This window comes from Macrotis lagotis, chromosome 5, assembly GCF_037893015.1.
Source record: "Macrotis lagotis isolate mMagLag1 chromosome 5, bilby.v1.9.chrom.fasta, whole genome shotgun sequence".
In the NCBI taxonomy this organism is placed as follows: Eukaryota; Metazoa; Chordata; class Mammalia; order Peramelemorphia; family Peramelidae; genus Macrotis; species Macrotis lagotis.
Window position 1 is genome coordinate 152906568 of NC_133662.1, and position 25098 is coordinate 152931665.

Genomic DNA, 25098 nt, shown 5'->3' on the forward strand with positions numbered 1-25098 from the left:
CCTATATAAAATAGAGTAAAGTCACCAGAATGAGAAAAGTTATATATATATATATATATATATATATATATATATATATATATATATATAAAACAAAATTAATAGAAATAGAAGAAGAACATGAAATTCAATGTTCCTAATGATAATAGCTAACCCTAACCCCAGGGAATTAATGAAAAAAATATATTTTTTCCTATTTTTGAAAAGGACTATGGGAGAAGAAACACTATATCTCACTTTTGGCTCTTTTTTATGCTAGAAGAAATGGCTTACTCAGTAATGAAAGAAATATATATTAGAAATGAAATTGAGATCAAAACCAAATAAAATCATTAGGAATATACATACATACATAAATATACATTATATATATAACACACACACATACATATATATATATATATATGTATAAACAAAACAAAATAAAAAGCAACAACAGTAACTTCTGAGTGTCAAGATAGGAAAGTAAGAAGTAAATCAACTTAAGTCTTGTACTAACCTCCAAATAAAAGAAAATAGTGCCTCAAAACAAATTATGAAAAAAAAACCTAGCAAAAGGAAGGGGTGAAATAATCTTTGAGTCAAAGAAACTTGAAAGATTGTTAGGAAAGGTCTATCTCACTTGAGTAAAAGTGGAGCATCATCCAAGAAAATAAGTGTCCCAGCAAGCCAGAAGCAAGCCTCACCTAAGAAACTAGCTAGAGATACTGAACATCAGTATGGTAGAGCAGGAAAAGACCAACTCCAGGATATCCTTGCTTTGTGTCTTAGCATAGCCAGGGGAACCAGAAGATTCCAGCTATGAGAATCACCACAGAAAACCCTGGGCAAACATATCTCCACCAACAACCAGACCTCCAGTTACTTTAGCACAACCCCGGACAAATATGTAGATACATACCCTACAGATTATTAACTAAACAGATGGTTACCAGTCATCTTGCCACATACTTTAACTTAGTAAATTGGCAAGCAGACAACTTCTAGCAGCTAGACCACCACTTGCATTAGTAAAGCCCAAGGGAAATGCAGAAATATACCAATGGTTTTAGCATTTGCCAGACATTGGTATAGTAGCTTGGTTCAGGCTCAGATAAGCTGCCAGATTCCTCCTAGCTCCAGCAGGACAAGCAATTTCCATGCCATTGTCTCAGTACAATCCCATGGGCCTCAGTGTAGCAACAGATAAATAGCCCCTGGCACATAAAACCTGAGACCACAATCCTTTCTACCCATGGAGAAGAGCTCAAATTTGAAAGAAAGGAAAAATATAAAAAGGGATGAGTAAAATATAACAGAAACAACAGCAATAATCTAACCATAGAAAGTTATTGTAGTGACAAGGAACATCAAGACACAAACCCAGATGAGAACAAGTGTCAAAAGACCTATGGGCTAAAATTCCAAAGACAAATGTGAAATGGTCTCAAGTCCAGAAAGAACAAATGGAATAGCTTTAAAAGGGGGGGGGGGAGGAGGAGAGAGAAATTAAAAATCATATAAGAGAGATAGAAGGAAAATTGGGAAAAGAAATGAGAATGATAAAAGAGAATTTTGAACAAAAGTGTCAACAACTTGGAAAAAGAAAATAACTGCTTAAAAATAGAATAGGTCAAATGGAAAAGAAAGTACTAAAGCTAACAGAGGAAAACAACTACTTAAAAGTTAAAATGGGGCTAAGTGGAAGGCAATGACTCTGGAAAACATTAAGAATTAATCAAACAAATTCAAAAGAATGAAAAAAACATTAAAGAATGTTTAAAATACCTCACTGGAACTTTTGGGCAGAGCCAAGCTGGCAATGTGAAGCTAGCATACTCTTACGAGTTTTTCTTTACCCAACACTAAATGAAGTCTCTCCTCAGACATTAAAGCTACAGTTCCCACCACAAAGACAAGATTAAAAAGAAGTTTTCAACTGTAGACATCATGGAAAATCTTGAATGAAGATTTGTCTCTTTCCATCCTCAGTAAAGGCATTTGATGGTCTGACTGAAAACATCATGTTAAAAATCATGAGCAAGGACACAGCCTTGTTACATACACTCCAGTGATGACTGGGAAATCACAAGAGCAATGTCTACAATACAGAATCCAAGCAAGCAATGCCATCCTGAAAATGACATACAATACTGATGAATTTCTCTGAATAATCATATTTTGATATTATTTTCCATAAGCCCTCATGACTGATGGTATCAAAGGAATTGGTCAAATTAACAAATATTATTTAGAGACGTGCTCTGATCCTTGTATTTTTCCTGGATTTGTTGGGTAGAAAACATTACATCAACTGTTCCTTAATCCATTCTGAAGCCATATTGGCTATCAGGTAAGGGACCATCTTCCAGGTGAAGGATCAGTCTATTAGGGAAGACTAGCAAGAATTTTACCAGTACTGACTAAGAGAGAAGCATCCTTGAGTTTGATACATGACAATATATTTCCTTTACATTTATAGAGAATAATGGAGGCATCCTTGAATTTGGGGGGAATAATATCTTCATGGAAAATTTCAGTTTGATTTTATATGAACAACAGACAACCCCCCACCTTGTAAATCTCAGCTGCAGTAGAATCAGCACCAGCTGCTTTTCCACAATGAAAGGACAGTAATGGCTTTCAAAACCTCTTCTTCAATTGGAACTTTAGCTAAAAATGAATTAGCTTCAAACTGAGGTAAATAGGCAATGGTTACTTCATTGATTGATGATGATCTGTTAAGAAAACGATAGAAGGATTTCATCTCAGCTCTCTAGGCTCGAGGCCCTATCACTAATCAATGTGACTCCATCAGCCCTTTAGAAGATGAGATGCACCATAAGATTCTGACCCATAAATAGCTTTCAGGGCATCAAAAAAGCAATTTGGATTGTTTTTACCTGCATAAAACTGAATTTCATCTGTCTTCTTACTGAGCCAAAAGTCCTGCTAAAGTCCTGTTAGCTTCACTTGTACTTTAGTATTAATGAATTTAATGCTTCCCTCTTAGAAATGATTGAGCTATCCTATTGACAATCACTGTCACAAAAAATGAGTTTTCATTTTTCATATAGCAGATTTTTTATTTCCCAATCATTTTCATCAAAACAGGCTTGACATTTGGGAGTGTCTGTGATCAGTCCAGATCTCTGCAACACACATCTACTTTGTGACTTTTACTTCCTGCCTGCCTCTTATGCTTGTGATCATTTTATTAGATGCCAATATTTGCTGTGTGGATCCATGAAGTTTTATTGTGTTTAGATAAATGGAAGACAAAGTTTGTGATGAGAAGGTCATGAGATGCACAAGTCTTTGGTAGCAAGAGAACATTACTGTTGCTGGTTCCAACTTCATTCTTCCCAAGGACTCCTGCCACATCTGGTAGTCGGAATCTATTTTAGCATTAAAGTCACCCAGAATTATGTTTGTCTTCTTTTGATACATTGATGAGAAGAGTCTCTAAGTTTTCATAAAATTTTTCTTTGACTTCATCAAGGTTCATCATAGTGGGAACATAGGCACTGATGATGGAGAAGTGGCATTTTCCTGTAAGTGGCAAACTCCCTGTCATGGACCTAATCCTTCTCTCATTTTCAAAATACTCCAGTTTCATGGCACTCCCTTTCACTATGGTCACTCTAGTAAAAGGGGCATCCAATTATTTATTTGCCAGCTTTGTTTCACTCAGGGCTATTATTTGGATATGATACCTGCTAAGTTCTCTTGGAACAAGATATATTGGATTTTCTTTTGTCCTTGAATGTGCACACATTCCACACACTGATAATGAGGAAAATCTTCTTTTATGAAGGTTTTATACATCCCCCCCATTTTGACCACAGAATAGGATCCCTGCCCGCTGTGATAATCAGAGCAAGGTTGGGTAAATAGACAATTTTTTAGGGTATCTTTTTTAACCCCTTCCTCACACCAGGGAATAAGCAGTATGATCTTTAAGTGTGCTGAGATGCTCAGAGAACATTTAAATCCCACTGCTACTTCCAGTAAGAGATAACTCAATGGCCTGGGTCGCCTCAATGCAATTATGACTACAGATCCTAGTAGTAATAGTACAGATCCTAGCACCTGCTGTTTCTTCATTTGCCTGTTGCCACAGGAATCTGAGATAGAAATGGTGAAATGGTATAGGTGAAGTATTTTCAATCATGGGCTAATTAAGATTGAAGTTAGGTAGAGTTGCACAAAATCATTGGCCTCACTCTCTCCCCTGAAAACATTATAGTCCAGTGACAAGACATTCAAGACAACTCTTGATGGTGCCTCTAGATGCAGTGGATAACCTTGCTTTCTTGTGTTTTTAATAAGAATGATTGCTAATTTCTTTTTTAAAAAAGTGTTTTCACAATCTAATTAACTAATCATTATGATTTCCTTAATTTTGTTATTGATATGGTCAATTATGCTGATAATTTCCTAATATTGAATTGGCCCTGCTGATATAGTGTGATCATAGTGTGTTTTCTTATCTTTGCTAAAATTTTATTTAAAATTTTTACATTTATATTTATTTAGGAAATTGGTCTATAATTTTCTTTCTCTGATTTTTCTCTTCCTGGCTTAGGTATCAGGATCATATTGATATCATCAAAGGACTTTGAACTTCATGCGTTTTTTTCAAATAGTTTATATAGAATTGAAATTACTTGTTTGTTAAATTTTTGGTAGCTTCACTTGCAAATCCATCTGATTCTGAAGGGTTTTTTTTTATTAGGGAGTTCATCGATGGATTGTTCACTTTTTATTGAAAATTGGGATGAATTAGCTATTTTCTTTCCTCTTCTGTTAATCTGGGAAATTTATATTTTGTTAATTTTCTTCTTTTCACTTATATTATCAGATTCTTTGGCATAGAGTTGGGCAAAATACCTCTGAATTATTACATTAATTTATTTCTTATTGGTGGTGAATTCAAGATTTTCCTTTTGGATAATGGAAATTGAGTTTTCCTCCTTTTTTTAATCAAATTAAGCAAAGGTTTATATGTATTTTTTTCCATAAAATCAACTGTTAGATTTTTTACATCAATAATTTTCCATGCTTTTGATTTTATTAATCTCTTCATAGGTTTTCAGAATTTCTAATTTGATATTTATCTGGATGTTTTTAATTTGTTTCCTAGTTTATGTTCCATTCATTTATCTTCTCTTTCTTCATTTTTATATAAGTATTTAGAGATAGAAAATTTCCCCTAACAACTTCTTTAATTATATCCCATAAATTTTGCTATGTTGTCTCAGCATTATAATACTCTTAGATGAAATTATTATTTCTGTGATTTGTTGTTTGATTCACAAATTATTTAAAAATTCGATTTAATTTCCAATTAATTTTGAGTTCATTATTCCATGGTCATTTATTACATGTAATTTTTATTGCATCATGATTTTAAAAAGATGCATTTAATATTTCTACCTTAATTTGATTATGAGATTTTTTTTAGGCTCTAATACATGGTCAGTTTTTAAATGGGTGCCATGAACCACAGAAAGGTATATTCCTTTCTATTCCCATTTAAATTTCTCCAGAGGTCCATCATCTATAACTTTTCTAAAATTCTATTCACCTTTTTAACTTTCTTCTTGTTTATTTTATGTTGAGTTTTATATAATTCTGATAGGGAAGTTGAGGTCCTCTTCTAGTATAGTTTTGCAATCTATTGTCCTATAACTCATTGATCTGCTCCTCTAAGAATTTTGATGCTTTACTATTTGGTCCATATATATTTAGTCTAACTATTACTTCATTGTCTATGGTAAATTTTAGGAAGATGTAGTCTCCTTCCTTATCCCTTTTACTGAGATCTATTTTGTTTTTGCTTTGTCTGAGATAAAGATTGTTACTCCTGCTATTTTTGTTTTGCTTTAGCTGAAGCATAATATAATTTTGCTCCAGTCTTTTATCTTCACTTTGCTTTATCCATCTACTTCAAATTTATTTCTTGAAATCAACATATTGTAGGATTCTGGGTTTTAATCAACTCTTCTATCCTCTTCCATTTTATAGGAAGTTTATCCCATTTCCATTCAGTTATGATTATTGCCTCTGTATTACCTACCCTCTATTCTATTTTACTTCCATTTGAAGCTTTCTCTCTCCTTTTACCGTATCCCTCCTCATCAGTTTTGCTTCTGACCACCATATCCCTCAATCTGCTCTCCTGTCTACCTCTTCCCATTTCTTTCCCCTTTTCCCTCCTTCTATCATTCCACTTTTCTCTTTCCTCAACATCCCATCTTTCCCTTTCCCTCACTCACTTTCCCCTTCTAATTTCCTGTAGGGTAAGATAAATTTCTAATCCCAAATGACTTTCTGCTTTATTCCCTCTTTGATTCACATAAATGAAAGCAAGATTCAAATAATTCTTACCCCCTCCTTTCTTTCCCTCTAGTGTAATAGGTGCTAGGTGGCTCTTCTTGTGATTTAATTTGCCTCATTCTGTCTCCCCCTTCCTCCCATTTCAATTGAAATCATTTGTAATTGTGTTATTTTTTGTATCATTCCATCAAAATCACCTTATGATCATAATTTCTATATATACTCCCTCTAATAGAGATATAGTTCTCTGGAGTTATGAGTATCATCTCATGTAGGGATGAAATCAGTTTAATCTTATTGAAAGAAATTCTTTTTCTTTTCCCCATTTACCTTTTACTGTATCTCTGGTTTCATGTTTGAAGATCAAATTTTCAATCAGTCCTGGTCTTTTCATCAGGAAAAATTTCATTGAATGTCCATTTGTTCTGCTGAAAGGGTATACTTAATTTTGTTCATTCGGTAGTTGAATCTTGGTTACAATCCAAGCTCCTTTACTCTCCAGAATATTGTATTCCAGACCCTTCAATCTTTAATGTGGAAGCATTAAAATTGGTGTAGTCCTGACTGTGATTCATTGCAGTTTGAAATGTTTCTGTCTAGTTGCCTGCCATATTTTTCTCCTTGACCTGATAATTCTAAACTTGGGCTACCATATTCCTTGGCATTTTCATTTTGGGATCCCTTTCAGGATGTGAATTCTATTCTCTTTCTAGAATATCAGAGAAAATTTCCTTTATGATTTTTTTGTTTTGGGTTTTTTGCAAGGCAATGGGGTTAAGTGGCTTGCCCAAGGCCACACAGCTAGGTAATTATTAAGTGTCTCAGGCCAGATTTGAACTCAGGTACTCCTGACTCCAGGGCTGGTGCTCTATCCACTGCACCACCTAGTCACCCCTCCACTGTGCCACCCGGCCACCCCTTGATTTCTTTAAATATGCTGTTCAGGTACTTTATTTTTATCATCCTGATCCAGTAATTCTTAAATTATCTCTCCTGAATCTATTTTCCAGGTGAACTGCTTTTCCAATGAGGTATTTTACATTTTCATCTATTTTTTCATTTTTTAAAAAATTTTGCTTGACTAATTCTTGATGTCTCATAGAGTTATTAATTTCCACTTGCCCAATTCTACTTTTCAAGGAATTATTTTCTTCATTTTGCCTTTGTATCTTCTTTTTCTTAAGTCAATTCTTATTTTGAAGGAACTATTTATTTTCCCATTTGCTCAATTGTATTTTTGATGAAATTATTTTCTTTTTTCCATTTGCCCAAACATATTTTAAAGTTCTTTCTTTGTTCTTTTGCCCAACTGTATTTTAAATAATTTTTTTCAGTCAATTTTTATGCTCCCTTTTGAAAAATATTGAATTTTTCTCACATTTCTTTTTCCAATTATATTACTTTATTTTTAAAATCCTTTTTGATCTCTTCCAAGAAGTATTTTGGCACTAGCGATAAACTCATATTCCCGTTAGGATTTCACATGTAGTACTCTTTCTGTCATGCTTTTCTGAGATGGTGTTGTGATCTTCCTTATCTCCATTGTAGATTTCTTTCTGGGTTTTTCTCTGACTTTTCTTTTCCAAGACTTTTCTTTTCTAAGCTCTGCTCCTGGACCACAAGGGCACTGTCCCAAGCTTCTTGACTTGGGAGGAGGGGGTCGATTAGCATGCTATGCGAGGATAACTAGTAACTTGTTCATTTTGGTAGCTCTGTCTAGCCTATTTGAGTTAGCTGCCCAGGGCATCTGGAACTCCTGTGTTGAAGCCCTCCCAGCTGTCCTGCTATGACCCTGGCCTTCTGAACCAGGGGTCTGGATCATAGATTTCTGATGTGATTCAGTACCTCCTGCTAACCTCTTCAGTCCTCCATGAACTGGTCTTCAAGCCCTGTTCATCTCCACTTCTGTGCTAGTTCTGCTCCCTGTGTTGAGCTATACTCTTCCACTCTAGTGAGACAGACCTTTCATGAGCTGGAAAGTGTTCCACTCCATTGTTTTGTGTGTCTGTCACTCCAGAATCTGTTTGTTTAGAGATTTGATTTATGTTGTTTTCGAGGGAAGCCCAGGATACCTTAGGGATGTTCCTGGCTTCTCTCTGTCTTCTTGGCTCTGCCCCCCACAACCAAGTGATGTTAACAACTGCATATTTTATTATAAAAAAGAGCAATTCAAAAAATTGAGATTAGCATTATCACCAGCTAAAGGTAAAAATTATATCAATTATAAGCTTACAGAAAGTTTTTCCTTTATTTTAGGTTTTTGCAAGGCAAATGGGGTTAAGTGGCTTGCCCAAGGCCACACAGCTAGGTAATTAAAGGTATTCCTTTTAACTTGTAAATCTAACCCTGTGTTTTTAAATTAATGTCTTAAGAAATTTAGAGTTTTTTTAATTTCTGGGCATGTTATTTATCTATATAATTCTTTGTAATCTCATATATGTATGAAATATGATAAGAACTAAATAATTTTTCAAAATGTTTCCTTTGTGAAATACAAGGTACTCTGTGATAAATACCATGAGTGGTACAGCCAAATTGCTACAGCTATTCAAAGGAGGAATTATTTATGTCTGGAAGGCAGAAGGATAATGGCATCTGAACTGGTTCTTAAAAATATTTGAGATTATAAATTAGCATGAATAGCAGTGAGAAGTGGGAGGTCACAGAATTCTCTCCGGTCAGAGAGACAATTTGTACCATGCACAAATTGACTTAATTCAACAGCAAGTCATCCATTTGACTAGAGAAATCATATGCATATAAGGAAGTAAAAAGGAAATGCATTTGGGGCCTAGATTAAGGAAGACAAATTCTGACAAAGAGGGATTATGGAAAGTTTGTATACTAATGACAGTGAAGCTACTGATCTCAGAAGATAGTTCTGATGGTGATGCATAAGATATAGGAAGGAGATAAGATACTAAGAGAGCTTTTTCAGTTTACCAGGATCAATAAGGCCCTGTATTAGGATTGTGATGTTGGAAATTAATTAGGAAAAAATGACTGTGAATGTTACTACATTGTGGGGGCAGGAAGACAGAAGCTTTTATTGATTACTTTAATGAGTGCATCATTCTCCTTCCAATCTCAGGATATCTGTTGATAAACTATAAGATCTGGGACAACCTAAAGGTTTTGTGATAGTATTCCCAATTGACTTTTTTATTTAAAAAAATTCTTGAGTGAAAAATATGTTGGCAACCAGACATTGTAATGTCACATGTTTATTGAGTTCAGATAAGAAAAGTTGCTATTCCATAACTAATATTTTCTGTAAAATATTCTATAGACTCCTTTACAAGTAAATAAAATAAGTACTTCACCACAATTGAATCAAAAGTATAAATGTGTTTTCTATAAGCTTGAAACCATCTTTGGTACAAGATAGGGATAGGCAAGCAGGAACAATATGTATATCATCTGGTTTTCATTTACTTTTTATGTAGCTATGAGGTCTTTTGTAACTTGGATGGCAGGTATCTCTAAAAACAATACTCAACTATTTTATGAATCACGATTTGGCAATGCTTTTATGAGCAGCAATTAATCCATGACAATGTCTCAGGTTCAGTATAGCCTGCTAGTTGAGTTCTCTAAAGATATTTTGAAGTCTTTATTTGTAATGTTGACATTCATCATTTGTAACTCCATGAAGTATGCTTCTGATGTAGAATGCTAGCAATATATATTGCTAGCCACCAGATAATATTTTTCTATGTATTTAGTAGGTCCTAAATTTTGCAGTCTTCAGTAATATTACAAATGCAAAGTTCACTTGTATATTGATCAGCAAGACTGGCTTTCTCAAGGACAACTCTGCTATAATTTCAGGTAGTAGTGACATGGTCCTAAATTGTCATATTGCTTCCACAAATAAATGACTGTCCTTTGTTAAATGCTACTTAACTTGTATACTATTAATTGAACTTGTGAGTTTCTCTCCCCTGGAGAGCCTTTTCACTCATTTGATTTTTTAATCACAGCAGTTACATTGGTTTCATTCAGAGGTGAGTAACTTTCACTTATATTTGACAAATTCAGAATATTCTCCCTTTTTGTTATTAATTTTTACTGATGCTCAGTGAAGTAACTCTGTTCTACAGGTTTTTTAAAAAAAATATTTTGTCATATATTTTAAGAATACCTAATAATGTAAATTGTAAATTGAATCTGACTTTTATTATGTTAACAATCTTTGGCTCTGACAAAAGAAGTGTTATAATATTATAACTCATAACTATAAATATAATATTTCTTTCCATACAAAGTAGAAATCTAATAATAGAATGTCTAGGTTAACATCTAAGGACATATTCTAGTCAATTTCTCTAAATAATTACAAATTGTTTTCCACAATGGAGGTACTGATACATAGCTCCATCGACAATAGGCTGGTGTGGCTATCTCCTCAAAAGCCCTGCTTCATTGACTACTTCAATCCTCTGTTATTTATTCCATTGTGTGGGGTATTAGGTGAAACTTCAGACTTATTTTGCTGTTGCCTCTGTTTTGGATATCAAATGCTTATATTTGAAATTTGACATATTTTTTTAACTTTCTTAATCTAGAATTATTAATTTTACCTGTTTAGAATATTTTAATCACAGGAAATTACAAAAAATTATTTCAAATTTTCTAATTGCCACTATCTATTCTTTTGGTAAGTATTTATCAACCATGGCTATGAAAAGTATTTTCTACTACTCTTCCAATTTTCTAGTGGTATGGTTTAAATATTAATATCCCATTTCCATTTTGAACTTGTTGTAGTATATAGTAGAATATAATAAAGCTCTATTTTAAATATAACATCTAAGAGACTGCTTTCCCTTTTTTTATCCAATAGTTTTTTTTGTTGTTGTTGTTTTAACCAACCACAAAGGTTTGGGTTTTTTTTTTACCTCATTAAGTAATTTATAACAATGAGTTATCACCCTATATATACCAAAATAAGACCAAAATGGGTACAACATTTAAACATAAAGAGCGATACCATAGATAAATTAATAGACCAAAAAATATTCTATCTATCTGATCTATGGTAAAGGGATAGATTTATGACCAAACAAGAATTAGAGCACATTATAAACTGCAAAATTAATGATTTTGACTGTATTAAATTAAAAAGTTTCGGGGGAGGCTAGGTGGTGCAGTGTATAGAGCACCAGCCCTGGAGTCAGGAGTACCTTAGTTCAAATCTGGCCTCAGACACATAATAATTACCTAGCTGTGTGGCCCTGGGCAAGCCACTTAACCTCATTGCCTTGCAAAAACATAAAAAAAAAAGTTTTTGCATTAATAAAATCAATGTTGCCAAAATTAGAAGAAAGCAAAAAGCTGGAAAACAATCTTCACAACCAGGAGTTCTGATACAGGTCTCATTTCTAAAATATATAGAAAATTGCATTAAATTTATAAGGTAGACAGTTTTCAATTAAAGAAATTAAAGCTGCATATAATCATATGAATAAAATGCTCCAAATAACCATTTATTAGAGAAATGCAAATTAAAAAAAACAATGACATATCACCTCACACCTATTAGATTAGCCCAGATGAGAAAAAGGGAAGATGATCAATGTTGGAAAGGTTATGGGAAGATTGGGACATTGATGCATTGCTGGTGGAGTTGTGAAAGGATCCAACCTTTCTGGAGAGCAATATGGAACTATACCCCTTTGACCCAGCAATTCCAGTTCTAGAACTATATCCAGAAGAAATTGTAAAAAATGGGAAAAGGCCTACATATTCCAAAATATTCATTTTGTAGTGGCAAAGAATTGGAAATTGAGGGGATGCCCATTAATTGGGGAATGGCTAAACGAGTTGTGGTACAATAAATACTATGGAATATTATTGTTCTGTAAGAAACCATAAATGATTGGACTCTAGAGAAGCATGGAATGACTTATAAGATCTGATGCTGAGCAAAGGGAGTAGAGCCAAGAGAACAACATTATAAAAATGAACAACCTTTATGGAAACAACTCCTCTCGGCAGTCCAGAGAGTTAGAACTACTGTATTAGACTAGTAATGATCTATATTATCCCCAACCAGAGGAAGAAAAACAAAACAAAACAAAACACACAGAAAAAAAATCACACTTACAGAATCTGCTGAACACTTTATAAAAATTATCTCTTATGTATCTCTTTCCCTTGATCTTAATTTCTCATGCCAAATGTTACTAATTTGTAAATATGTTTAACAAAATATGTATGTAAAATGCTAACCTGACTGTTCCCTACTGAAGGGAGGGGGTGAGAAGGAAGGGTGGAGGGAAATTTTGCAACTTGGAAATATGCATGTACAAATGGATGAAAATTAAAAAACATAAATTTAATATAAACATAAATTTAATATAAAAAGTACAATGAGTTATCAAGTTCCACTGTTTCTCATTGTCCATTTTCTAATATAGTTCTTTGATCCATATATCTGTCTCTTTAATGAATGTCAACTGATTTTGGTAATTATTTCTCCATATTATAATTTTAGATATGAAATTGTTATGGTCATATCATTCTTACTTTTTTATGACTTCCCTTAATAGTCTAGAATTTTTTTCCTCTAGTAAATTTTTAAAATCAAATTTGCAAGGTATCCTTAGAACACTTAATATAAATTAAAACTATATGTTATTTGGTTGGTATTATCATTTTTGTTTTATTGGCACTATCCAGTCCCTGGAACGCTGACTTTTCACCTATGGCGGAATACTGTCCATAACCACAGAATACACTCAGAGCTATAAGTATGTCTCAGCAACAAATCCCTGCATATTAACATCATTGTAAGTTGCCCATCTCCATGTACAGAATTTATCTCTATCTTGATGAGAGTCTTTAGTGTAACTCCTTCCAACCACAGTGAATCAAGATTTTTTTTTCCTTGTTCTATTGTTTGAATTGTTCCTATTTCTACTTTACCTAGTCTCTTATAGGCCCTCTTCATCTAAAAAATGACAAAGAGGGAAAAAGATTTCCCTATACTTTTAAACAATTTATTTCATTAGGATATTTTACATATTCCCTGTTATCTTTACTATCCCTCCCCCCACCTTGTTTTAATTGAGCCTTCTCATTTTGAAGTTTAGTCAGACAAAATCATTGATTCACCTATGGATTGGATGTTGAGTTGTTAATACATATTGTTTCAAATTTAATCCTATTACTATTTATGTTTCACTTTCACTTTTGTATCTTTATTAACTTTTAAAAAGAAATTGCTTAAAAGATGCTCTGATGTTATTTTTGTTTTTGCTCTTCACCCATGGTTGTATTAATCTTTTGATTTTTTTTCTTTTTTAATGGGAAATTATACTTGTGTATTCTTTGTTTACTATATTCATTAACTTAAGGTGCATCTTATACATGGGGAAATATGGTAGTTAATTTGATAAATTAAAATATTCATTAACTTTTGTTTTCTGAAGTATTTGCAAAGAAAATTACTTCTTAATTCATTATTTGGCAAAAAATACTGACCTCTCTAATAAATACTTATTAAAATTGATGATTAAGATCAGTTTTGCAAGATATGTCATATTGGGCTGTATCTTTTCCTTTGTTCTTTGGTATACATTATTTCATAATCTTCCATGTTTCTATTTACTTCAGAGTAGCTTTATACTAGTTGAATTCTTTTCCTTTATGTTTAATATATTTCATCTTATTTTGTATCACACTGGTGGTTTTCATTGAAATAGTCAAATTTAAGGGGTGGCTAGGTGGTGCAGTGGATAAAGCACTGGTCCTGGAGTCAGGAGTACCTGGGTTCAAATCCGGTCTCAGACACTTAATAATTACCTAGCTGTGTGGCCTTGGGCAAGATACTTAACCCCATTTGCCTTGCAAAAAAAAAAAAAAACTAAAGAAAAATAGTCAAATTTAATTACTTTTCCAAAGCTAGAAATTTGTAGTAGACCTGCTTCATCCATTTGAAGGTAACATCTACATTATTTTATTTAGCATTTTGTTTTCTGTATTCAGATATTTTGGGCAGTTTCCATCATCATCGTATTCAGGCTTTAATTAACTTCTTCTACAAATTGTCTCTATTCTACCTCTCTTATGGGTTGATATATAGATAACATGATAATTTTTTAAAACATTCTTGCTTTTTTACAAATCCTCTTCAAAATTGTTCTGCATTTCTGTGAATTTAAATTCCCAATTTTTCTCTCTTCTATTGCTTTGGTGATTTTGCAAAATTGGATCTTGATTTTTTTATAAAAATTATTTCTTCTGTGAAAGACATAAATTTTTCTTTCATTACATCTCTCTCTGTCTCAGCCTCTGTCTCTGTTTCTGGCTGTCTCTCTTTCTCTGTCTCTGTCTCCCTGTTCTCTCTCTCTCTCTCTCTCTCTCTCTCTCTCTCTCTCTCTCACACTTTGAGAGCATCACACTGTTTCAATGTTCTTTTTTAAAATCCATAGGATACTATGTCTCATCAAGTATTGTTTTTAATTTTTTCCCTTTCATCTTGCCAAATATATTATAAGAGGTTTTGATCCATTTAGAGATAATAGAAGTGATTTTTATTTTTTTTAGGTTTGTTTTGGGTTTTTTTTTTGCAAGGCAAATGGGGTTAAGTGACTTGCCCAAGGCCACACAGCTAGATAATTATTAAGTGTCTGAGACCGGATTTGAACCCAGGTACTCCTGACTCCAGGGCCAGTGCTTTATCCACTGCACCACCTAGCTGTCCTGTGATTTTTATTTTTAAGCAATTGTTTTCTTATTTTTAAAATACCTTTTTAAAAATAAATTTTGAATTCAAAATTCTCTCCCTCAACACCTCCCTACACACTGAAAAAGCAAGCAATATGATATTATGCATGCACAATCAAATAAGATATATTTTCAATTAACCATATTTTTAAAAGTGAGAAAAATCAGGAAAATGAAAAATTAAATTTCATTTTACACAGAGTTCATTTTCATTCCTGGTGGTTGGTAGCCATTTTTCATCATGACTTCTTTAGATTGTCTTGGATATTTTAATTTATCAAATTAACTACCATATTTCCCCATGTATAAGATGCACCTTAATTTGGGGGCCTGAAATTTGGGAAAAAAATATTACATAAAATTATTGAATTCAAATTTTATTCATCATAAAATTCATATAACTCCTCATCACTGTCAAAACTCCCATCCATTAACTTGTCCTCATCTATGCTTGATGATGAATCACAGTCTTAGGCTCTGACTACTCTCCTGCTTGTGCTCTGGTCTTGGCCACAAGCACTCTCTGGCCAAGTCTGGTGCATGGACACATGCTTAGTCCATTCTGGTTCACGAACCTGAAGCACAAATTGTCTCCTTGGAAATCACTCACTTCTTTTTCATTAACAATTCTTCTGGCCTCCTGAACCATCTTTGTGGACACAGGAATTCCAATTGTCCTTTGCTCTTCTATCCATCTCTTCAATTCCCTCTCTACTTCAGGCCATTTTGCAGACTTGCCTCTCATGGCCTTCTTCTTCTATGGCGTTCTCAATAGGGTTTCTTCTTCCTGCAGCCAGTCTCAGATTGTTTTCTCAATTGGAGGAGGACCTAATTGATGTTCAGCAGCATAATTTCCATTCACTTTTGCAAACTGGATCACCTTTGAACTTGAATTCAGCACTATACAAAAATATTTTCTGAGCCATTTCTGGGCAGAACATGGCAAAACATAACCTAATATACAATAACAAATGAGAAAAATGTGAAAAAGCAGTAAATGCAAGTAAAAAAAAATCTACAACCACTATATAAGATGCTCTAAGTTTTTAGACCTCAAATTTTTCAAAAAAAGGATTCATCTTATAAATGGGGAAATATGGTAAGTCACTCATAGATGATCATCATTACAATATTGCTACTATATATATATATATAGATAGATAGATAGATAGATAGATAGATATAGATATATAATGATTTCCTCTGCAAACTTCACTTTGCATTAATTCATATAAGTCGCACAATTTTTATAAAATCATCCTCTTCATCATTTCCTATAATACAATAATACCCCATCACAACACTTATATACCACATTTTTTCTGTCATTATTCAGTTGACCAGTATATCTTCATTTTCATTTTTCTCATTATAAAAAGAGCTGCTATAAATATTTTTGTACATATGATTCCTTTTATTTTGATCACTTCAGGATCTACTATAGACAAGTAGTAATTTGGGGTTAAAGGATATAGTTTTTTAGTTCCTTTGGTCATAATTCCAAATTGTTCTCCAGACTGACAACCAATTCACTACTCCACCAACAATGAATTGTACTATTTGCTCTATCCCCTTCAACATTTTGTCATTTCTGTTAGGCCTGAGTTGGTCCTCAAAGTTATTTTACTTTGCCTTTCTCTAAGTACTATTGATTTAGAACATCTTATATATGACTATAGATAACTTTTATTTCTTCTATTTATTTCTTCTACTATTTATCAACTGGAAATAGCTCTTACATTTTATAAATTTGATTTTTATTTCCTATATACTTGAGGACTGAAGTCTTTATCAGCAAAACTTGCTGTAAAATTTTGATAGTATTTTATTGACTATTGTACCTTTTAACAACATATCATTTTCCTGATTATCTCTTTTGGTTGAATCTATTTTTGCAACTGCTTTGTCTGAAGTCATGGTTGCTATACTTGTCTTTTTTTTGCTTCAACTGAAGCATGAGAGATTCAACTCCAAACTCATGTTTTCATTTCTCTATGTATGTATTTCTGTTTCAAATATGTCTATTTTAAACATTTATTGAATTCTAATTTTTAATCTATTCCACAGTCCACTTCTATTTTTACAGATGAGCTGATCCCATTCACATCACTTAGTATTACTGTATATTTCACTCAGTCCCATTTCTTTTTTTGCTCTCTCTCTCTCTCTCTCTCTCTTTTAATCTATATTGCTTCTGACCATTGCTTCCTTTAATCTATCATACCTCCTTCCTTTCAGTCATACTTTTCCCCTCTTATTTCCCCCTTTGGTAAGCTACATTTCTATACCCAATTGAATAACTGTCTATATCCTTCCCTCTTTAAACAAATTTAGATGAGAATGAGGTTAGAATGCTCTTCTGGGGAAAATGACCTGGAAAACAGATCCAGAAAAGACAATTTACAAATCATTGGACTATTAGAAACCCTGGACAAACAGAGGAACCTAGAAAACATCAATTAGGAAATTATAAGGGAAACTTCCCCAATCTACTAGAACAAGATAAGAATATAAGAATTGAAAGAATCCACAGAACCCCTCCAGAAAGAAACATGAGGATGAAGACTCCAAGGATTGTCTGTAATAGCCAAATTCCAGAACACTCCAATGAAAGATAATATCATAAACAGCAAAAAGAAAACAATTCAAATACAAAGGGAAGACAATCAGACTAACACAGGACCTATCAGCCTGAACACTGAAGGATTGGGAGAAATGGAATTACATATTTTGGGGAGCTCAGGACCTAGGATTACAACCCAGAATGTACTACCCTGAAAAATTCACCATATATTGTCAGGGGAAAAGATGTATGTTCAATGAAATACAGGACTTCCAGAATTTCCTGACACAAAGACCAGAACTGAACAGAGAATTCAATCGCCAAATACAAAACTGAAGAGTTACATCAAAGAAAGGTAAATGAATAAGGGGACTGAAAAAACAAAACTGTTTTTAAACAAATGCTGTTCCTAAAAGGGAAAATATAACAATTTTAACTAATTAGAACTTTACTCTTTAAGGATATTTAGAGAATATAATTGAAGAGAAAGAACCTAAGGGATATTGTTTAATTGGGTCTTTTCTCTCAACTGAAGATTTCTAAGATCACAACACTATGTTTAAGATAAAAAGCCCTGAAAAAAAAAAGATGTCAACTTTAATTTAAGTATCTCATTACACACTCGGATTGACTTTAGTCACAAGGTGTTAAGCATCTTGTCTAATGAGGGCATCCTAAACTGCAAGGACCTGAGACAGTGTCTCTATTATTTTACATTCATTTGTAACATTCTCAGTGAGACCTCTGGAATTTCCCAATGCTTAGAGATCTTCAAGATACTTTCAGTTAATTAGATCAGGATGCTTCACTTAGCAAGGGGTTAAGTACCTGGGGGTGGGGTGGGGATAAAGTGGGAGAGAAAAAGGGCCTTGGTTCAAGTAACAAGGTGTTAAAAGTCTTGAGTGGGTGATGGGGAGATAAAGTGGGAAAGAAAAATCAGCCGGGGGGAGAGGCACAAATAGTTCAAGAAATGATGACTTTGGAAAATACTTTGACTTGTGAAAAGAACTGTGTGTACTTGACAGATACTTGAAAAGGGGGTAATGTAAAAAAAAATGATTATAATTATAATTTGATGCAATTTGAGTCAATGCTGCTTATCAAACAATTAAGTAAGCAATCTGTGATGATATCTTGATAACAATAGGAGCTTATCAAGTAGATTAGAGCACCAAGGAAAGAAGCATAAAGATTTATAATTTTAAAGGGAAAGAAGGGAGCATCTGATTGCTGTGTAAATTTTATTCAATAGATTTAGCCCAGTGAGGAAATAAGATACATTCCTACTTATATTTAAAAATCTAACTTAATCTACAGGGAAGGTGGGGACTGGAAAGGGGGAAGATAAAATAAGATAAGAGATTACTGAGAGGAGGGAAGAGAAAATATACTGAAATTTAAATTGTTAAAAAGCTAAATTGATGGGGCGGCTAGGTGGCACAGTGGATAAAGCACCAGCCCTGGAGTGGGGAGTACCTGGGTTGAAATCCAGTCTCAGACACTTAATAATTACCTAGCTGTGTGGCCTTGGGCAAACCACTTAACCCCGTTTGCCTTGCAAAAAAAAAAAAAAAAAGCTAAATTGAATCAGAAAGGTAGTGAAATTTTGGTGAGGAGGAGGACTAAAGGAAAGAGATAAATATAAATGGAGGAAGCTAGCATGGAGAGAAATACAGAATTGGTAATATTAACTGTCCCATAAAATGAAAACATAGCAGATTAGATTAAAAACCAGAATCCTACACTGTATCATTTACAAGACATATATTTGAAGCAGAAAGTTATACACAGGGTAAAGGTAAAAGACTGGAGCAAAATATATTATGCTTCAGCTGAAGGAAAAAAACAATCCAGAGCAGCGATTCTAATCTCAGACAACATAAAAGCAAAAATCAATCTCATTAAAAGGGATAAGGAAGTAAACTACATCTTCTTAAAAGGTACCATTGGAAATGAAAGTATACCTTTACTAAACATGTATGCACCTAATGGGATTCCTAGAGGAAAAGTTGAGTGAATTACAAGGAGACATAGACATCAAAACTTTAATAATGGGAGATTTCAATCCCCCTCTCTCAAAACTAGATAAATCCCACAACAAAATAAACAAGAAGGAAGTTAAGAATGTGAATGAAATCTTAGAAAACAAATATGATAGACCTCTCAAGAAAACTTAGTGTGGACAGAGAAAGCTATAGCTTTTCCTCAGCAGTACATGGCACCTTCACCAAAATTGACCATGTATTTGTGCACCAAAAGCCTTAAAATCAAATGCAGAAAGGCAGAAATAATAAATACATACCTCTCAGACCATGATGCAATAAAAATTACACGTAATGAAGAGTCAGGAAAAGATAAACCAAGAACTAATTGGAAATTAAATAACTATCTTAAATAATGGGTGGATCAAACAGCAAATGATAGAAATAATCAATAATTATTTCCAAGAAAATGATAATAATGAGACATCATACCAAAATTTATGGGATGCAGCCAAGGCAGTTTTGTGGGGAAACTTTATATCTCTAAATACCTATATGAATCAAATAGAGAAAGAGGAGATCAATGATTAGGGTATGCAACTAAAAAAAAAGTTAGAAAAAGAACAAATTAAACATCTCCAATTAAATACTAAACTAGAAATTCTGAAAATCAAGGGAGAGATAAAATAGAAATGGATAAAACAGAAAGCAAAAAAACCATTGATGTTATAAAAAAAATGTAAGAGTTAGTTTTGCGTGGGATAAGAATCCACTTTAAAAAATATAGAGCAGGGGTGGCTAGGTGGTGCAGTAGATAAATACCGGCTCTGGAGTCAGGAGTACCTAGGTTCAAATCTGGTCTCAGACACTTAATAATTACCTAGCTGTGGGGCCTTGGACAAGCCACTTAACTCTGTTTGCCTTGCAAAAAAAAAAAAAAAAAAAAAAAAAGCTAAAAAAAATAGAGATCAAAAAGGAAAGTTTATTTTGGCTTTTCTCCTGTAAAGGGCATACTCCAAGTCTCACAAAGGTAGTGAAGATCAAGGAGCTGTCCTGAGGTGAAAGTCAAACAAGATTATATAGCCTAGCACAATTCTCCCCTCCCTAGCCCCCCTCTTCCAACCTGATTGGTTAATGTTTTCAGAATAACAATCTTTATACAAAAAATATACCCAGCAACAAAGAAAAGAATAAAATGTTTTTATAGAATAGTACCTCACCATCCAGATGGCAAGGGTATCAGAAGAAGATTTCTAATGACCTTCTGTTAAATGAATTAATGTCTGAGTATGCAAGGTCTTCTAAGGAACTCTACTATCTTAGTTTAGTACTTATCAAATAAGATGAGGCAGGGTTCCCCAGTCTATTATCAGATGGATGACCAACTAAGACTGCAAAGTCTCTTCTCTGGAAATATTGCACTATTTCCCTCCTTAACGGAATCAATGCAAGGCATTTCTGGAAATAGTCAACTATTTCATTCCCTAGTAGAATTTGGTGGGTGCCTGACTGAGAATGCAAGACCTCTCTCCCTTTTCTAAGAATAGTCTAAGAGTGATAGTCTATCTTTTTTTTAATGATTTTTAACCCTGAGAGGACTTCACTAGAAATATTAACTCTTAAGAAGGAATATTCCACTCAATTTTATGAAAAAGCCAATGAAAAATACAAATATCTGGTTAATCTGATGAAAAAAAAGAGAGAAGATAACCAAATAACCAGTATCAAAAGTGAAATGGTTGAACTACAAATGATGAGGAAATTAAAGAGACAATTAGGAGCTACTTTGCCAAACTGGATACCAATAAATTAAATAACTTGAGTGAAACAGGTAAGTATTTACAAATATGCAAATTCCCCAGATTATCAGAAGAGGAAATAAATTTCTTAAATAACCACATTCCATAAAAAAAATTGAAGAAAATATCAATAAACTCCCTGAGAAAACGTCTCCTCCAGGTCCAGATGGATTTACAAGTTAATTCTATCAAACATTTAAGGAAAAATTAATTGCCGTTCTGCATAAACTATTTTTAAAAATAGGGGAGGAAGGAGATCTACCAAACTCCTTTTGTGACACCAACATGGTGCTGATACTTAAACCAGAAAGAACCAAACAGACAAATAAAATTATAGACCAATCTCCCTAATGAATATTAATGAAAAAATCTTAAATAAAATTTTAGCATTGAGACTACAGCAAGTTATTACCAGGACAATACACCATGATCAGGTTGGAGTTATACCATGCAGGCAGGGATGTTCAACATTAGGAAAACACTCAATGTAACTAAACATATCAACAGTAAAACCAGTAGAAACCATATGATTATCTCAATAGATGCTGAAAAAACCTTTGATAAAAATACAATATCAATTCCTATTAAGAACACTAGAAAGTATATAATAAATGGAGTTTTCCTTAAAGTAAAAAATAGTATCTATCTAAAACCATCTCCAAATATTATATTTAATGGGAATAAACTTGGAGCATTTCCAATAAATTCAGGGGTGAAACAAGGATGCCCACTATCACCATTATTATTTAATATAGTATTAAAAACACTAGCAGTAGCAATAAGAGAAGAAAAAGAAATTGAAGGAATCAGAATAGGCAATGAGGAAACAAACTTCCACTCTGCAGATGATACAATGATATACCTAGAGAACCCGAGAAAAATCATCTAAATATCTCCTTGAAACAATTAACAAATTCAGCAAAGTATCAAATATGAAATAAACTCACATAAATCATTAGCATTTCTATATATGAATAACAATGCCCAAGGACAAGAGATAGAAAGAGAAATTCCACTTAAAATAACTGGATAACATTAAATACTTGGGAATCTACCTCCCAAGACAAACTCAAAAATTGTTTGAACATAATTATAAATCTCTCCTCACCTAAATAAAATCAGTTCTAAATAATTGGAAAAATGTCAAATGGTCATGGTTAGGTAAAACTAATATAATAAAAATGACAATTGTACCCAAATTAAATTAGTTATTCAGTGCCATACCAAACAAACTACCAAATAATTTTTTTACTGAGCTAAAAAAATTAGTAACAAAATTCATCTGGAGTGACAAAAGGGCAAGAATAGCAACAGACTTGAAGAAAAAAAATATAAAGGAAGGTGGGTTAGCTCTTCCAGTTCTAAAATTATACTATAAAGCAGCAGTTAACAAAACTGCCTGGTACTGGTTAAGAAATAGAGTAATGGATCAGTGGATTAGGTTCAAAAGAAAATGCAGTAAATGAGTACAGCAATCATCTGCTTGACAAACCCAAATACATCAGCCTCTGGGATAAGAACTCAGTATCTGACAAAAATTGTTGGGAAAAGAGTATGACAAAAACTAGGCATAGATCCCCATCTCACCAAAATAAGGTCAAAATGGATATAGGATTCAGACATCAAGAGCAATACCATATATAAATTTATAAACCAAAAAATATTCTGTCTATCTGATTTATGGAAAAGGGATAAATTTATGACGAAACAAGAATCAGAGCACATTGTAAACTGCAAAATGAATGATTTAGACTACATTAAATTTAAAAGGTTTTGTATTAATAAAATCAATGCTACCCAAATTAGAAGAAAAGAAGAAAGCTGGAGAATAATCTTCACAACCAAGAGTTCTGATAAAGGTCTTATTTCTAAAATATATAGATACTTCCATCAAATTTATAAAGTCACAACTCATTCTCCAATTGATAAGTGGGATGAATAGACAGATTTCAAATGAAGAAATTAAAGCTATATATAAGCATAAAAAATGTTCCAAATCACTATAGAGAAATGCAAATTAAAAAAAATGAGGTATCATCTCACATCTATTAGATTAGCCCAGTTGAGAAAAAAAAAAGAGTTGAAGAGGTTGCAGGAGGATTGGAACACTGATGTATTGCTGGTGGAGTTGTGAACAGATCCAACCTTTCAGGAGAGTCATATGGTACTATGCCCAAAAAAAGCAATAAAACTGTTCCTACCCTTTGACCCAGCTATTCCAATTCTAGGACTATAACCCAAAGAAACTAAAAAAATGGGGAAAGTCCTACAGTTCCAAAATATTAATAGCTGCCTTTTTTGTAGTGGCAAAGGATTGGAAATTGAGGAGATGCCCCTCAATTGGGGAATGACTAAACAAGATATGGTACATGAAGACTATAAAATATTACTGTTCTATGAGAAACAATAAATGGTTAGACCCTAGGGAAGCATGAAATGGTTTATGGGATCTGATGCTGAACAAAGGGAGTAGAGCCAAGAGAACAATTTACACATCAAAATTATGAGATGAGCAACCTTGATGGAATCAACCCCTCTCAGCCGTCCAGAGAGCTAGGACCACCATATTTGACAGATTATGGACTATATTATCCCCAACCAGAGGAAGAAAAACCAACCAAAAAAACCCCATAGATTTAAAAAAAAAACCACCTCTACCTTATCTGAACACTTTATAAAAATTTTCTCTTATGTATCTCTTTCCCTTAATTCTAATTCTTCATGCCAAAAATTACTAATTCATAAATATGTTTAACAAACTATGTATGTAAAATGCTAACCTGTCCATTCTCAATTGAGGAGAGGGGAGTGGGAAAGGGAGGTGGAGGGAAACTTTGTAACTTGGAAATATACATGTATAAATGGATGAAAATGAATAAATAAATAAATATAATAAAAAAGAAAGTGTATTGAGTGGGAGTGTGAAGGATGAGGAAGTACCATTATTTGCTGTTAATTCATTAAGTTGTTATCTTTGGAGATTTTTTTATCTCAGTCTATCAAGACAGCCATGATTACTTTGCTTCTTGCACATAAATTCTTACGTTGGAGAAAGGTTTTAGTGGGTCAGGTATACCAGAGACAAAGCCTATGCCTCCAACTGGAATTCCCCCTTTTTCTTTTGAAAGACCTCTTTATGATTCCTATGCCCAGGCTTATGTTTTGTCCTGCTTTAATCTAATCTCCTTTTTATTACTCGCATTTCCTGTTTCTTGGTCCCTCTTATTCTCCTATTGTATATATTAATTCTTTCAATTTGTACATATGTATATATATAATATATATATATATATGTATGTGTGTATGCATATAGTGTATAAATGTGTCCAACTGCTCTAAGATAAGGTCAAACAAAATTGAAGTTCAGTTAATTCTCTTCTTCACCTTTTTTCATTAAAATGCATACATTTCTACTTGAACACCCTAATCATAAGAGACAATATATTCTCTTTTTAAATCCTTTCTATCTTCCTTAGCATTTGCTTCTTCTCCTTTTTCTTTCCTTTTTTATTTCAAGAGGAACAAGGTATAATAAAGCCATGTTCAGTCCCTCTATCTTATTTAATACTTCTAAAATTCTGAGGAGAAAATTGTGTCATAAAGTCCCTTCTTATTGCTTATTTAGAATGACCTTTTTATGGTTCTCTTGAACCCCATATTATAATTCAATTTCTACTTTTATTAAGAATGCTAAAAGCTT